Source organism: Puma concolor, chromosome D1, assembly GCF_028749965.1.
Source record: "Puma concolor isolate L17-30 chromosome D1, mPumCon1.1.hap2, whole genome shotgun sequence".
Taxonomy (NCBI): domain Eukaryota; kingdom Metazoa; phylum Chordata; class Mammalia; order Carnivora; family Felidae; genus Puma; species Puma concolor.
Genome location: NC_141676.1, coordinates 62988056 through 63005419, shown reverse-complemented (window position 1 = coordinate 63005419; position 17364 = coordinate 62988056). Strand labels below are relative to the sequence as shown.

At 48.5% G+C, this 17364-nt stretch overlaps 1 protein-coding gene across 15 annotated transcripts in view; it reads left to right on the top strand.

Annotated features, from left to right (window-relative positions):
* The window catches only part of TENM4 (teneurin transmembrane protein 4), a 2941751-nt gene that overhangs the window by 2482593 nt on the left and 441794 nt on the right, over nt 1-17364 (top strand). For 2 of the 15 annotated variants that reach the window (XM_086678434.1, XM_086678433.1), the window contains exon 10: nt 9462-9558. The exons of the other annotated variants lie outside the window; for them this stretch is intronic. The gene's annotated coding sequence lies outside the window, so the exon portion shown is untranslated. The remainder of the gene's footprint in view (nt 1-9461; nt 9559-17364) is intronic. 15 annotated transcript variants of the gene reach the window in all.

Sequence of the window (17364 nt, the reverse complement as noted above, 5' to 3'; positions counted from 1 at the left end):
GAGTGGCTGCATGGATGTGTGAGTGAGCCAGCAATTGAATTACTCTTCTGGGCAGAGTGGATTGGCTGCAAGACTGGAAATATGGAGGAGGACTGGAGCCTGATCCAGCCGGAGGCCCAAGGTCAGCATCAGCCATGCTAGCTCATAGCTAGCACAGCAGAGCCAAGGTTCACACCCTGGCTGTTTTGGACCCAGGGCTGTCGATGGCCTCCTGTGCTCTGGCTGATGTGAATAGACTTTGTAAGGGAGAAATGATCTTCTCTTCCATGGAGAACTTTACCAAAATTTTCTGGTGCAGCCAGAAAAGCTCAAGGTTCTGTAGGTATTTTGTATTTGTGGCTATGATTCCAGGCTACATTTTCTTACCTTGGATTCTGCACATTGCCCAGCAAATTTGCAGAAAGTCCTGCAGAGGGACTACACAAGGCATCCAAGGATATAGGTGAAAGGTGCCCAAGGTGCAGGAAGCAGGGTCCCTGGGTACCACGGGAGCTGAGAACAACCTGTGACTGCAGAGGGAAGCTGTCGGGCAGGCTAGTGTTGGGTTTGCTGGTAGGACGAGCCGTGAGGTGAGTACCTTTTCCCTGTCCCCCTGAGCCTGGACTAATTACTGCTTGGGAGGTCTTGATCTCAGTTGACTTCAGCCATGCTTCCTCTGGCATTGCTACAGATGCAGTGATGAAAATACACGGTCCTGGGCCTCACGGAGTTCAGAGCAGTGGGGCCAACAGACAAACCCACCATACATTAGAGTGTCATCATGGTGACCAGCGGGGGGCTACAGGACCCCAGAGAAGGGGAGGTCAGGGTAGGTGGCCTGGGAACTAGACCTTGGAAGAGGGTCAAAAGTTTGAGACAGTCCAGGCAAACACACAGCATGAACAGAGTCACGGAGGGATGGAAGGATGGTGAATGCCGATGAAATCCATAGCTCTGCAAACTGCTCGGCTCGCTAGACAGAAGGGGCCCAGCTGAGTTCTAGAAGGCAGGTCCTGGGTCTTACCACTGCAGCTGCAGCATGGAGAGCACAGTTCCGGGCGCTTAGAAGATACTGTAAGCATTTGGTGGGTGGGTGGGTGGATGGATGGATGGATGGATGGATGGATGGATGGATGAAGGTATGAAAGAAGGAGAAAGCAAAGGAATAGGGAAGAAGGAAGGTGGAAAGTACTGAGATGTCAGGGGCTTGCTCCAAGTTGTAAAGCAGATTGTTGGGCTAAACCCAGGGTTTTAGAGACCTATACAAGGAGAGCAGGCCTAGGGAAAGTTGGGTCTGTGGGTGCCCTGCACTTATGCCCAGGTCAGCACCTGGCACACAGTTAACACTTAGTACAGGTATTTTGGGTGAATGGATGAAGTTTGCTGTTAGTAGGTTCTTGGATGTGTATCAGAAGAAGACAGATACGGTGACCTGGCCACTCCTCAACCCTTTTTGGTAACTGATTATAAGCCGTAACACCTTTCTATACTGATCTACTCTAACCCTCTTCTTTTTTCTTTTAAGTGTTTATTTATTTTTGAGAGAGAGAGACAGAGTGAGGCGGGGTGGGGGGGGGGGGGAGGAAGGGCAGAGAGAGAGAGGGAGAGAGAATCCCAAGCAGGCTCCATACTGTCAGCCCAGAGCCCAATGCAGGGCTCAATCTCACAAACCATGAGTTCATGACCTGAGCTGAAATCAAACGCTGGACTCTTAACAGGCTGGACCACCCAGGTGTCCCTCTTTTTTATGGGTGAGAAAACTGAGGCCCAGAGAAGAGAAGTTGTTTACCTTTCTGCATTTCATTCAATGGGATTTAGATTTTCCGGTGGAAGTCCTTAGAGGCCCAAATTCTGTTTCTTACACCGCCACTAACTGTTTTCCTCATTGAAATGGGTGATCTCTAAGGTCCCTTCATGTACTCCCTTCCTACCCACCTCATTCATTTCACAAATGATACTCACTGAGCATCCCCCATGTTGGGGTCTGCACCAGGTTCTGGGGGATACCAGGGAGAAGCCCCTCCCCCGAGCCCCACCCCAGGCCCTCAGCCAGATCACATTATCTCAGTCCCTGTCAGGTAATACTTTTTTTAATTTATTTTATTCTTTTAAGTTTATTTCTTTATTTTGAGATACAGAGCATGAGCTGGGGAGGGGCAGAGAGAGAGCGTCCCAGGCAGGCTCCACGCCATCAACGCATATCCTGACGTGGGGCTCAAACTCACAAACCATGGCATCATGACCTGAGCCAAAATCAGGCATCAGACACTTAATCCACTGAGCCATGCAGGCTCCCCAGATAATATTTTCTTAAACTGCTTATCTGTCTGCCATTCCCCCTGACTGTAAGCTGCTCAGGGACATTTTTCATTTTTATGCTGCCTTAAATTCTTTCCGGAGAAAGGTGGAGAGTTGGTATATATGTTAATTAATGTACTGATTATTTTTCTTATTTTTTTTTAATGTTTATTTATTTTTGAGAGAGACAGAGACAGGATGCGAGTGGGTTAGGGGCAGAGAGAGAGGGAGACACAGAATCCGAAGCAGGCTCCAGGCTCCGAGCTGTCAGCACAGAGCCCGACGCCGGGCTCGAACTCACGAGCTGTGAGATCACGACCTGAGCCAAAGTCGGACGCTCAACCGACTGAGCCACCCATGCGCCCCTGTACTGATTATTTTTTTTCCTTTGTACCCAAAGCATCTTGCCCTGGTAGGCATTCATGGGAGATATTCACTAGAGACCACTAAATAAGCAGATGATCTCACAAAGGTGAGAATCATAGCAGCAGGGGAAGCACAGGAGCCACGGAAGCCCGGAAGATGGGCTTCTGATCTAGTCAGAGGGTGGGGGAGGCTGTTGGAAGGAGATGACCTTCTGCGTCTTTCGGGACAGGCGGAATTGCTCAGAGGAAGATTGGATGACAGAGAAAGGGCACAGTGTGGACAAAGTGCCCCGGGCCTCAGAGAGCCTGGCCCACTTGAGGATCTGCTAGTGACTTCTGATGGTGCCCGGGTCACACCCTTCACCTCCCATCCGCGACTCCCCAGTGGTGCACGGATTGCCCACAACTCGGACAGTAGCCGAAGGGGAATGGAGAACTACCTGCCTGTGCAGGCAGCCCACTGGCACATAGCCTGCCCACACGCGGAAGTCTGTCACCAGGGCTGGGGTGCCGGCTTCCACCGCGGTGGCCAGCGTGCAGGGTGCACCCTGCAGTCACTTCCCCAAGCTGCCAGTCCAGCAGAGCCACAGCTCTGTCCCTCTGGGGCCCATGTGCCGGCCACTGCCCGGCCTTGCTCCCGGACAGGTGAGTGCTGTGAGCCAGCCTCGGTTTCCTCCAGGAGAGCAAGTCATAGCTGTTCACGTGGTTCGCGGAACTGAAGCTTGCCTCTTGCCGGGAAGGACTTACAACCTTTTTTTTTTTTTTTTTACCATTTAAACATTTTTTTAAGTTAAATCAGCCCCCTGGCGGGCAGCATGTAGGTAGGCTGGGTCAGCTTGGAGGTGGCAGAGGGAGAGGAGTAATGGAAGTCAAGGAACCCAGTCAGGAGGCAAGTTCGGAAACTAAATGTGACCCAGATGCACATCTGCAGGCTTATAACCCAGATTTCAGAAAGAAAGCTAAGGCCAAGATATTCTTAGAGTAGGAAGGAGGGAGGGAGGGAAGCAAGCTAGCGAACCCTGCTTGGAAACAAACATCAACTATTATTTAAACATCAAATATTATTAGAGCAAAAAGCGGCAGGTTTCCGGGGCAAGCACTCCTGAGTCTATCTGGATAGGTTGCTGTTGCTCTGGGGTTAATATGAGGAAATAGCATTCTTAAGCACCCATATTAACCTGTCTGTTGTTCTATGGACTGTGACAGCTGCATTTTAACATCTTAATGGCTAACCATTTATTCACACACACACACACACACACACACACACACACACACACACACACACGGCATTTTTTTTTTTTTAGCCCATGAAGCAGCTACTCAAGGCTAGAATCTTTGCCCCCACAAACAGGTTTCAAGGAAGAAACCCCAAGGAGACTTTAAGTGGGTTTCACAAGAAGCCCTCACCATGTGCCCCCTTCCATTTGCCCAGATCCTCTGGCTCTCTGCCTTTTCCAAGTAGCCCTCGGGCCTGCCTCTCTCACCCTTCCTCTGTGCTGTTGTGATCTCTCCTGGGAAGGAGTCACTCTTAGGTACCTTACACTCTTAGGTAACGGTCAAGCCACAGTAGCAAATAAACATGTGCAAGGTTCCCATGTGCAGGGAGAAGGCAGTATGAGCTAGGAGAGCGGACGACGAGGACCAAGCTGGAGTAGCTTCCACAAAGAGAAAGGTAGGCCCCCAGCGTTTGCAGAAAAGCTCTGAAGCGAAGGGATCCAGGACTGTGCCCAGCACACGGTAGGTGCTCCGTGAATGTCTGTGTCCCTTCCTTCAGCTGAAGCAAGCACAGCTTTGATTTTGCACACTGCCTGCCCACCACCTCCACCTTCCACGCTGGGGCGTGTTCTGGCAGATGTTTGGCTGGTTTCGGTGCAGTGCCTGAGAGAGGAGACAAGTTGTTTGTGTTCCTCGCCCAAGTCAGGGTCCCTGTTTTCTAGTTCCAGAATCCCCTGCCGGGAGATGTTGCAAAAAAGTGAATGGATGTGTCTTTGCCCGGACTCTGTAGACGGAAACTCGAGAAGACAACTTTCCAGGTTTTATGCTGCCCTGCCCCCGGCTCCTTTCTAAATATTCTGTAGTGCTTTGGTCCAAAAAGTTCCTCATCAGAGACAGCTACTTTGGAAGTTTATCCACCCGAGAAGAATCCCTAGCACTCACTTACAAAACTCCTTTCCATACTTTTTTTTTTTCATTTAATTCCCGTAATAATCTAGTGAGATAGCTACCTATTTATCAACATTTTATGAAAGGGACTTGAAGTGGGTGTTATTCATGGTGCATGTTAAACAAAACCCAAACACAGGTCTTCTGTGACCCCCCGTCTAGTCTTCTTTCGGCTGCGTGACAGTGTCTCTCTTGGTCCCGTCTTGTGATACTGCTGTATGCTCAGAGGCATCACCACACGCTTTTCCCTGCCTTTGAGTTTTCCTGCTCATCGGAAGGGTGATTTCGGACACCTTCCTGGTCACTGGGAAGATGTATTCCAGAAGTCGTACTTCCTAGGAAGCCGAGAGCTGGGAGTTGCAATCCTTTCTCTGGCTCATCTACCAGACATGGGTAGATGGATGCCAGCCAGTGTTAAAACTGTGGCATTGGAAGAGGGAGGAAGCATGTGGCTGGCTCCCAGCCTCTTATTTTCCCATTCTACTGGAAGGTCGTGTTCATTCGAGCATTTAAACCAAAAATAAATTATTGTAATCCACTTGCTAATTATACCATGCTGAAGTTCTAGACGCTGTAAATTGCAGCCGTGATATAACTAGATGAAGTTTCTGGGAGTTTATTTTTAGCCATTCAGCAAGCACTCGGTTTCCTAGAGGCTTCATTTGCAAGTCTAGAAGGGGACAGGGAAAATGCATCTGCACTGTCCTTCTTGCCCTGGGACTTGGATGGAGTCATTTAACCTCTCCAGCCCTCCTCTGTAAACAGGCTGTGGTTGTAGAAGCTGATCTTGAAGCCCTATCTGTCTTCAAGCTCTAACTCATTTTGTGACTATGGAAACTGGAACGTGTCCAAACATGGCCGTTCCCTGCCTAATTCATCCTGGAGAATGCCAAAAGCCACCACGCCAACATGTTTGTGAACCATGCAACACAGGTCTTTAGAAACCTTGGGCTCAGTGGATGTGTAGTCCCACTGTCCTGATTCTTCCATTTGGTGGGGTGGAGAGAGGAAGGATTTTATATTTATTTAGCCCCTGCTTTGTATGTAAACACTGCTGGATGCTTGCACGTGAGTGAGTTTTGGACAGCCTCCCCCATCGAAGGTCAACGTCATCCTGTTTCAGTCAGTCCATCAGTCACTCATGAACCTCTGTGTGCCAGGCACTGGGCTTGGTTCAGAAAACATCGTGAAGGTGAGGCGGATGGGACTCCTAGCCCCCGAAAGACCAGAAGGGAAGGTAAAGCATGAAATAAATATGTCGAAGTGCTCTTTGAGCTGCAGTGTTAGCCACGGGTGATCAAATTACTGGGCGCCATCAGAGTTTTATCACAGACACACCTGTGTCTGTTGTGGGAGGAGACTCAGGGAGGGCTTCGAGGTGGAAGAGGTACGTGAGCCAGGCTGGATGTCTAAACTGGATTCAGAAATGTGGGGGTTGGGTGAGGGAAATCAGAGGCACCTGGTTTGGTAACCTTGGAAACTTCCCTGGCCAGATCACAGGGATGGCTGTCCCTGGCCAGTCGGCATTGAGAGATGCCTAGCAGAGCACATTCCTTCTCATACACCATGACTTCCAGCAATTTGTCTTTAATTTTGACGTAAGTATAATTTTTCAGAGGGTGAGCATAAAAAATCCTTTGGAACAGTTTCTTTGTTTGGATGCTCCTAGTATCGAGACTGCTGGATAAGCGATCCTTACCGTATTTATGCAATTTGGGGGTGGATGGGTGGGTGCGTGGTCAGATGCATGAACGGATCGTTTGATATCCTCGCAGAGCTGCCAGGGCAAGGGGACGGTGGCAGTTAAACCAGCTAGGCTTGTGGGTAGCTTTAGGAGGGGCTTTGCAGCTGGGCCTCGAATGATGACTAGAATTTCTTCAGCACAGCGTGAATGAAGGCCTTCCCTTCCGCAAGCAGCAAAAATGCAAGCATGAAATGACACCGTGGGAGAGTGGCAAGTTGAGGCCAGGCCGTAGGAGGGCAGGGTGACTAAATGTAGTGGCAGAGAGCACAGCCTTTGAGTTAGGTGGGACGGTGGTGTGAATCCCAGCTCTGCCTCATCTAGTAGCTGAGTGATCTTGGGCAAATTCCACTTCTTTTCTTAACTTCTCCTTTCTTATCTGTACAATGGGAATATTAATAATACCTTCCAGGGGCGCCTGGGTGGCGCAGTCGGTTAAGCGTCCGACTTCAACCAGGTCACGATCTCACGGTCCGTGAGTTCGAGCCCCGTGTCGGGCTCTGGGCTGATGGCTCAGAGCCTGGAGCCTGTTTCCGATTCTGTGTCTCCCTCTCTCTCTGCCCCTCGCCCGTTCATGCTCTGTCTCTCTCTGTCCCAAAAATAAATAAATGTTGAAAAAAAAAATTAAAAAAAAAAAATAATAATAATACCTTCCACTAGTGGTTGTTGTGAAGGTCCAGGGAAATAAAGTAAATGTTCAGTACAGTGACGGGCATAGACTTAGTATCCACTTTCAAAGTGGCAGTGGAGGGTTCTGACGTTGTTGAAACAACTCTAATTAAGTCATGAAAATGCCAGTTTAAACCACAGAATTTAAGGAGGGAGAGAAGAGAAAGCTCTTTGCTCTTTCACAGTTAAGGACGAGGCAGAGAAAGAAGCAGCAGCAAAAGAGGCAGAGAAAGGCCTTGGAGGAAAAAGGAGGAGCAGGAGAGTTTCCAGAGGAGGCATTGACCCAGCTGGCAGAGGACCCAGAGAGGCCACTGCAGGTTGAGAAGCCTCTGGAATTTGCAGGGACAGCATCATTATGATTCTAAGAACATTCTAGAGGTGGAGTCACACCACAGTGGTTTTGGGGGGGGGGGCGGTGGAGTTGAGGAAGTGGTGGCTTATGTGGCTCCCAGTAATTCTCTCTGGAAGGAGGAAGAGAGCTTGGAGTGGCCTGGGGACAAAGCCATGGGAACAGCTTTGTCAGATGAAGGCTATTTGAACTCAGCATGACGTTTCTCTACCTTTCTAAACCCATGCCTCCATTTGATAGTCATAAACATCATTGTCCCCTTCCAGATTCTGATATTTTGGCCCCCGTGACCCAGCACTCGTTCTCAGCTCCATTTCGGAATCCTATCTGCCAAGATCTTGTCTGGGTTTACCTCTTGTAGGTGTATTTTTAAAACAGTAGGAATTGAATCATTCTCTTGGAATGGTACAGGCAAGAAACGATGCGGGTGTGAAGGGTGGTAACATGGCTGGCTCCGAGACTGCACTGCGCATGTGCGAGGAGCGAGGGGGAGGGAGAAAACAAGGAGGGATCCTGGGGGTCTGGCTTGGAGGACCGAGTAAATAACTACATACTGGTGCATGCCCCTTCTCCATGTGGGTCCTCCCTTGACCTGCCTAGGTGACACCTCAGGGGTTTGTTGACAGGAAGAAACCAAATGGCAGACGTGGTCATCGTTTGGAAACTTCGAATGCTTTGTAACTCTAGGGTATCATTATCAATATTGCTATAAGCAAGAAATAGCACAGCTGGTTCTCTTTCTCATGTACTCTCTGTTTCTGTCTGCACAGCCTCTATGTCAGTAAGTGTAATTCTAAATGGCAGGAGGGAACTAATGTGTATTTAGCTCACGGACCCTTTCACAAATAAGGAATGGATGTGTGTGGAGGTTAAAAAAACTAGCTTAGGACAACAGACAACTGCGGAATACACATTCTTTCCAAACACACATGGAACGTTCACAAAAATTGGCTGCATCCTAGGCTACAAAATAATAAATTAGCATCTCAGTAAATTTTAAGGAATTAGTGTCCTACAGCCCACTTTCTCCCAGCACTGTACAAGTAAGCTAGAAATCAATAACAGAAAAATGAGTTTAAAAAATGGTTATGTGTGTGTGTGTGTGTGTGTGTGTGTGTATTGAGAGAGAGAGAGAGAGAGAGATTGGAAGAAGAGGAGAGGAGGGGAGAGGAGAGGAGAGAGATTTACAAAAACACTTCTAGCTCATAGGTCAAAGAAAAAAATGATAATAGAAATTTTAAAATACTTGTAAGTGAATGGTAAAAGAAATATTAAATATCAAAGTTGTGGAATATAGCCAAGACAGCACTTAAGGGAAATTTATGACCTTAAATGCTTGTATTAGGGAAGAAGGGCTGAAAATTAACGAACGGGCTAAGAATCCAATTTAATAACAACAATAAACATAAATAAATAAGATCGCCCAGGGTTGCACAGTTATAAGTGGTAAAGATAAGGTTTGAATACAGATATGGCTGGCTCCAGAGCCCTCACTCTCTCCACTATACCATGAACCTTTCTCTGTGCTATTTTCCATAATATACTCAGTGCCTGGAAATTCTGTTTCTCCCTACGAGTCAAAGCCTGTCGGGTAACTCCCTGCATCAAAGGCTGGTGACAAATCCCACTCATTTATTCACGTATCCTTTTACGCATTCGTTCATTAAACATTTATTGAGCATTTGCTATATGCCAGGCACTGTGATCACTACCTTAGTTGCTTTTCCTCTGAGTGTTCAAAAACCAGTCTTCAGCCTGGGGCAAAAGCCTCTGCTGCTGCTGCGACTACCCACCCCCCACCCCCACCCCTCAAGCTGCCTGAATCTTCTCTGCTGCTTGTCAGAACAGCATCCTCATCAAAAATGATTGATTTCTCTCTTGTCTCTTTCAACAGGTAGACTGAAATTACCATGTGTCCAAATTAAAATTGCATACTTCAAGGATTATTTGAAGGACTATTCTTAGACCTTTTTAAGAAGATTTAAAGAAAAGTGAGTTGTGGTTTTTGTTTTTTTTTTTTTTTTTTACACTTCAGAGAGTATTCATGATCTAAATTAATGTTATGGGTGATTTTTTTTCTCTACCTCTCAAATGTGCGTTAATAGGTAGACTTTATCTCCACTTAGTTTATAATACCTTTTTTTCCCCTAAGAACAATGAGCAGTGAGTACAAGATTACTGCTTGCCTTCCTAAATGATTTTACTATCTTTCAAAAGCCTGTGGAATCTTACAGATGAAAGGGTTCTAGAGCCATGAACCATTCAATAGATGATGATAGAAAGATAGGAAGGAAGGAAGGGAGGGAGGAAACAAACATGTAAATTATAGATATTTGGCTTGTGCTTGGAAATCTCCAGGGACTGATGAGGAACTTGGTACTTCCCCACATTTAGGATTTCTATAGAATTCTTCCATAATCTGCATTTGAAATCCACTCCTCCTCACATTGCCAAGCCCCTTTCTTCTTTACTAGACAGTCCTAAAAATGGTTGCAGACAAAGATCATGTTTTGCCTTGAGATCTTTCTTATTCTTTGTTCCTTCAATAGTAATTTGGTTAGCAGTTCCTGCCCTGGTCACTTTCCCAATATTGTCAGTGCCTCCTTCGAAAGGCCTGCCTGGAACCCAGACAGAGCTCTCCCAGTGTCCTTTGTCCCAGGAGATCCATGAGAGTCGGAGTTGAGAGAATCCCAAGACCAGACCTTGGTTTCAGGCCCCGCTCTGCTCTTGCTTTGCTCTTAGGAAAGTCCTTTCATTTCTCTGAGCCCAGAGAACACAAGAAGGGTAAGAGGCAAAAGGTCCTAAGATGCCTCCCATCCCCATATGGATAGTTCTGCTGACTTGGAGTAAGAAAGTTGCTGCTTCTTGGTGTCCTAGGCACCAGAGCGGGCCAGGACTTGGGGATCCGTGGGCCCTGGGTCCAATCCCAGTCCTATCGCTTACTGACTGTAGCCACAGGCTGCCACTTCCCTTCTCTGAGCATCCATTTCCTCATTTGTAAAGTAAGGATATTGATGTATGTGGCAAAGCATTCGTGTGAGACGGGCTGGGATAATGTACATAAAGCACTTATTAGCTGGTATGTGGGAAGTGTTCAATAAATGCCAGTCCCTGTTCACCTTATAAGTAGTGATAGAGCTGCTTACCTTTCGCTGGAGGAGAAGACGAGAGGTGGTGAAAATTCTAATAAGACGGAGTACGTGGGCATGCTTACTAGAGATAGGAGAGAAGTGTCCATATCCTGTAAGTGTTCATGCAAATGCATGCTTAACTCTGAGAACTATATGAAATTAAGACTTTACTCAGAATCGGAAGGATCTGTTGCTCTGGAATATACAGTTAGAAACACTTTTAAGGTGGGTCTGAGGGGCTGCACAAATTCTGCCAACCTCTGGCTGCCACCACCTCAGTCCTGGATAAGAAACACTGCTGTCCCCAGGAGGGTCCTTAGGCCCCCACTAGCCCTGGGGACCTCGAGAGTCCTCAGATACTTGTGTGTGTTCAGAGGCTGGTTCTGAGTGTGAGAGGCACTTACAAACTGTTAAGTGCCCTACACATATGTATGTTTGCATTACTCATACATTATGGGATATTCAATACTTTGGAAACTAAAAGGGTAAAACTCTGATGAGCTGAGTATGTGATGAATCCACAGAGTCCGGTGCACAGATTTCTTGAGTAAAACAGGATGTGAACACGTATGTATGTAAATATCTATGTACACATGTACCTGTGTGTCTGCTCCTGTGTGCAGCTGTGTGTGTGTGTGTGTGTGTGTGTGTGTGTGTGTGTGTGTAGAGAGAGAGAGCGAAAGTGAGAGAATCTTTGGGTGCTGTAGGTGTGGTCACCACTCTACACAGTGACCAGCTGTCTGGGAGGAGAATGACCTAGGAATGAACACACAGGCTGTGGCGTCGGTCACCCCCTCTCTGTAACTGACCAGCTGTGTGACCTTGGCCACATTCTTGACAAAAGTGCCACGATCTCTGCCTTTATGGAGTCTGCGGACGGCGCTACTCTGAAGGGTTGAGGGAATCCACGTACGGTTTACCCTCCACGCTGTGCAAGTGTCCAGGATGCCTGAGTGCCCTTCTCCCATGGTTCATGGAGTTCGTCGGTTCATGAAAAGCTATTCCACAGGGCCACTCCCCAAGGTCCCAGGCACCTGGGTGGATGGAGAGCCCGCACAGGTGAACACACGCTCTAGCCGTCCTGAAAAGGCCAGTTCCAGGGATGGCCCGCACCTCGGCCATCCTTCTGAGTCTCCTTCCTCAACCTGGGTTTGGGGCTGACGAATCGTAAATTCGGAAGTGGGAACTATGTTGTCATTTAGGGTGTGGAACAAGGATTTTTTTTAATTGGGAAATTAAATATAGCCACGATCATGGCTTTTGTTCTCCAGACAGTTACTGACTGTACGCACAGGGGTGCCACTTCAGGCCGATGCTACCGTGGGTGCCGCTGGCCAGGGGTGCCCCTTTCGGGGCCAGCCAGACCTGGGGAAGCCTGCATAGTCCTGTTCTCTGGGGTTTTTCAGATGGTACATGCATGGGTCACACAGTTAAATTTGGTGGTTCAAGATTATCGTGTCTTAAAGTGAAACAGAGTAACCCAGCAACCCACAGAGTGAGTGAAAATATGTACAGTGTATATTTTCAACAAGCTCTCCTATCCAGAAGAGTTACAGTGGGGGGAAAAAAAGAGGAAACTCCCACAAATCAGTAAGGAAAAGACAACCTAACAGAACAAAGGCAGAAGACTCAAACAGGTGCTTCACAAATGAGGATATCCACGTAACCAGTAAGCGTATGAAAACATTATCAGTTATCAGAGAATTAGGGATGAAGCCCACGGTGACGTGCTACCGTAAACCCACGAGAACAGCCTCAGTGAGGAAGGCGCATAATACCTCATGTTGGCAAAGAAATGGAGCCCCTGGAACTCTCAGACCTAACTGGTTGAAGTCTAATCTGGTATATCGACTTTGGAAAACTCACAGTATCAGCTAAAGCTGAACATATCCACACGTGCCGTTCCATTCCTGGATACACAGCCACGAGGCATGCACACACGTGTCCACCAAAACACGTGGCCAGTGGAATGGATGAAATGTGGTATGTCCACACAAGGGAATATCAGTGACCCTCACAGGGTCATTAAGTCAGGCATTAAGAAATGTTGATGCATTTATATAAAGTACAAGAACAGACCAAACTAATGTGGGCTGTTAGAAGTCAGGACAGTGGTTACCCTTGGGGGAGGAGTTGGTGGACGGGAAAAGGCAAGAGGGGGCCTTTCAAGGTCCTGGTAATGCTCTGTCTTTTGATCTGAGGGCTGGTTACACGGATGTCTTCAATTGCGAGAATTTATCTAGGTCATCATCTAAGACATGGACACAACGCTATACTTACATCATGCTTCAGTAAAAGTTTATAAAATGAACTTACAAGTCACGATTTATAAATGCACGCAAAAGAATAGAAAATACATTAGGTACTAGCGTAAAGTAAAGCTCCCCCTGTGTACTATATGTGTGTCTACATTGAGTAGGGACGTCAAATGTATTTCTTACTGTGAGTCACAGTCCAAAACCTTGAGAGCCACCGGCTCAAACTAACCCTCTCATTTTAAGACGAGGAATCCGAGACCCAGAGAAGAGGGGCATTAAGAGCAGAGCTAGGAGGAAAGCAGAGCTGAGAAGATGCTAGGTCTCCTTCTGCCGATTCTGTGTCTCTCATCTCCCTGCCAGTTGGTGGAATGGTGCATTCGGCGGGTAGACTCCGTCTGGCACCTTCATCTCCGGGAGGCAGTCCTGGGCTTTCAGTCCAAGGGGAGCCATCGCTTTTCCAGCCACAGACGGGCAGTGTCTGAGGTCCGGCCACCTCTGCAGGGGCCTGGCTCCAGCTGCCCGAATCCCTTCCCGCCTCTCCTACCTAATCTGCTTCCTTCGGCGCTCTAGAAACATTGCTGCGCTCAATCGTGTTTTCATTCGTGTGGAGTGGCTGTCGTGCCAAAGCCATTCTATGGGTATACAAGGTGGAAAACTGTGAAGAAAATGCACTGGGAGAAGGGGGTCCAACAGAATATGCCTTGGTTCTGGCTTTGTGCTTTCAATGTTACAAAGTCGTGAGTCTAGTAAGCAGACCTCTCCTGCGGGGTCTGGGAGCTCCCAGCGTCTGAGGGTGTTTGATTTGCAGGATGTGGCCCTGTCCCGGCCAGGCAGAGTTTCACAGAGGAGGGAAACGTCCTGTGGATTTAAAAAAATTTTTTTTTCAACGTTTATTTATTTTTGTGACAGAGAGAGACAGAGCATGAACGGGGGAGGGGCAGAGAGAGAGGGAGACACAGAATCGGAAACAGGCTCCAGGCTCTGAGCCATCAGCCCAGAGCCTGACGCGGGGCTCGAACTCCCGGACCGCGAGATCGTGACCTGGCTGAAGTCGGACGCTTAACCGACTGCGCCACCCAGGCGCCCCAGTCCTGTGGATTTTAAAGGCTTAGTATGAGCCTCGCACAGGGCCTGCAACCACCTTAAATAGGAGGGTTATATAACATCAATGGCTTTCCAAGTCTTTGGACTATGACCCACAGCATAGAATTCATGGGGTGTCTTCACTCAGGACACACCCCCACTCACACTGGGAGATGGGTATGGTTGAGGATGGGATAGCCCAGGTCTCTCCAGGAGGGGCATCTAGCCCAACCTCAGGGACAGGGTGGCAGAGGGGGCCTCAGAGGTTTCAGAGAAGCCAAGAGGCCCGAGCTAAGGATTAAAGAAAGGGGAACCACACAGGCAAGATTGGCGAAGAAAGGCCAGCAGGTGAGAACCTCATTTGAAAGCAGTAGCGTTGTGCTCTAGAAACTGCCTGCGCAGAGTCGAAGTTGAGGATATGTGTGGGGAATGTGGGAGAGGATCCAGAAGAGGTGGGGACAGGGACCAGACGGTGAGGAGCCTCTGTGCCCTGACGAGATGTGTCCAGGGTGAAAAGGTAACCATTCATGAGATCCGTGGAGGCAGGAAACGCCTGTCGCCTTGGAGACAGAGGAGGACTCGCAGGCAGGTGCGGCCACGAATGTCAGTGTATCCCATGACTGTGTTTTACAGCACTCCCTTGTGCCACCTTCAAAGAAGACTTTCAGAGAACGCTCCAGACCTAGGCCTGACTGAAGGCGGGGACTGGAGAGATGAGTAAGAAAAAGTTCCCAGCCTTGCGGTTCTGCCAGTGGACTGACAGGTCAAGACCAAACACAAATTTGACATAGTAGTTAGTTACTGTTCCAGGGCAGAATGTCCCAAACTGTGTTCCAGGATGCCTCAGCCCTACAAAGTGTTGTTAAGAAAGAGAAGGAGGAGGGTTTCTTCTGGAGCGATCTGAGAAGTGCTGTATACTGAACTGCCCCTGCTAGATCTCACTTCCACCAGCATACTCAAGGCTCTGAGAAGTCCTGTAGTGAGGATGCTAACCTAATGTCGCTCAAACTTATTTGTCCGGAACCCCTTTTAAATGTTTATTTATTTACTTTGAGAGAGACAGAGAGCACAAGCAAGGCAAAGGCAAAGAGAGAGAATCCCAAGCAGGCTCTGTGCTCAGCCCAGCACGGGGCTTGAGCCCACAACCGTGAGATCATGACCTGAGCAGAAATCAAGAGTTGGACTCTCCACCGACTGAGCCACCCACGCACCCCTGTCCAGAACCCCCCCCCCGCCTTTTTTTGCATATGATTTCAAATCCCTCTCTTTTTCAGAACTTGTCTTAGGAAACACTAACCCAGAGAATGGCCTGAAGGTTGGGAGCTCTGATGAAGGAGAAAAGGACTCTCTCTGCACGAGAGAGGACAGAGAGAGTTTTCCAGAGAGGGAGATTTTGTGTGCATTATATAAGACCTAGTCTGAGACTGGCAGGGAGTCTGGCCCCCATCAAGTGCCACTAAATAATTAATAAATGAAGGAATGGCTACTGTGTTTGCTGGTGAGAAGAACCCCGAGTTCTCAGCAAGGGCTGGAGATGGAGGGCACACGTTAGCAATGGTGTTGAGCTAACCAGTGGCGGTTAGATGTAGGGTCTCTTTCCTCTTACTTGCCCCCCTCTCTTGACTGTTTCAGAAAAGGCATTAGGAGACAGCAAAGGCAAAGGGGTGGAGGGTCACATCTCTAGAGCCAGACTGCCTGGGTTTGAGTCCCAGCTCTATCACGTCCCAGCTGGCTCCTTAACTCTTCTGTGTTTCAGTACCTCTCCCCGTAAGATGGACCTCAAAATAGTGCCCAGGGTTCAGGGTTAATACAGTCAGGGTCCTGAGCCGGCGGGGGCGGGGGGGGGTGGGGGGTGGGGGTGGGGGCGGCAAGTGGTAGGCTCCACTTAAGTGCTAGCCGTTCTTCTTTGCTGGCTTCTTCCGCTGGGTCCCTCCCACAGCCCCTGTCTGGGTTCCCTTTCCACTTGCCCAGCGGACTGCAGATCCTTGGATTCCTGAACGAGGTATTCTGTACATTTCTCCCCCCGCCCCGGCATTGGGAAGGGCCAGGATGATGTTTCTTCATTTTCCATAGTCAGGGCTGTTTGAGGTAAGGCTCAGGTTCCACTCCCGGGTATTAGTGCTTAGCCGCTCCGGCTGAGTAAATATTTCTGAGGAAGTCCAGCACATCTATTATTAATTTACTGCAAGCAGTTGCAGTACGTTCCATAATCGCTTCTGCCTACAGATGTTTTTGTAGGCCGTGCAGAGTTCTCCTGGCCTTAATGCTTTTCCAGGGGTGTGGTGGTTATCGGTCTCCGCTGCCTTTGTCTCCCTGGGGAAGGGTGGCCAGTGGTGCAGGGTGCACATTGGGCCCTATCGTTCTGGCCATGGAGCTCATGGAATCTTTTCTTTACACCCCCTACTCTCAGCTTCATAGCTGGCTTAGTGGCCAGAAACCCCGGTGTTATCCTTGAGAGCACCCTCTCTGCCATGGCCCCATGTCCAGTTGGTCACCCGGTCCTAGTGATGCCATCTCCCAGACCTCACAAACCCAGTCCCTTCTCTCTTGTTCTGCTACCAATCAGCTCGTCCCAGCTGCCGCCCCTTCCCATCCCCCGGGTTCCTGCTTCCCTGATCCCGAAACTACATCAGGACCCCCGCTTTGCATTGCCATGGAACCCCTGCTTTTTTTAATCAAGTTTCAATCTTTATATGACCTGTTCCTGTCCAGCCGCTCTGCTGAACTGTTGTCCATGAGGATGAGGGACCAACTTCATCTTACTAATAATGCTTGATGAATAGAAATCTCCTCCCAGTTAGTGACAGGCAAGACTATGCTTTCCTTGTCTCCTCCCTCCCTCCGTCCTACTTCTCCTTCCTTCTTCTTTTCTTTCCTTTTCTTAATTATAGTTGAAAGGGAGCTAATGATCGCTTAGTCAGATTTCCCAGAGGAATCTCAAGGCCACTGTGGGAAGAAAGGAAGAAAAATGGGTGGGACCTTGAACCCCCAACCTGTCACCAACCCAGAAGTTACCCTTTATCTCCTTACACGTTAGAGTTTCATTTTTGATTTTCTTTAGAGAAAGTAAAAAGTAGTTCTTTTATAGGTCTGACTCTGTAGCTGTACTTGCTAAGTTTATTTATTTATTTTTGAATGTTTTTTATGTTTTACTTATTTTTGCGAGAGAGAGAGAGCCCCAGCACAGCACGGGAGGGGCAGAGAGAGAGAGAGGGAGACACAGAATCTGAAGCAGGCTCCAAGCTCTGACCTGTCAGCACAGAGCCCGACGTGGGGCTCGAACCCACGAACCGCGAGATCATGACCTGAGCCAAAGTCAGACGCT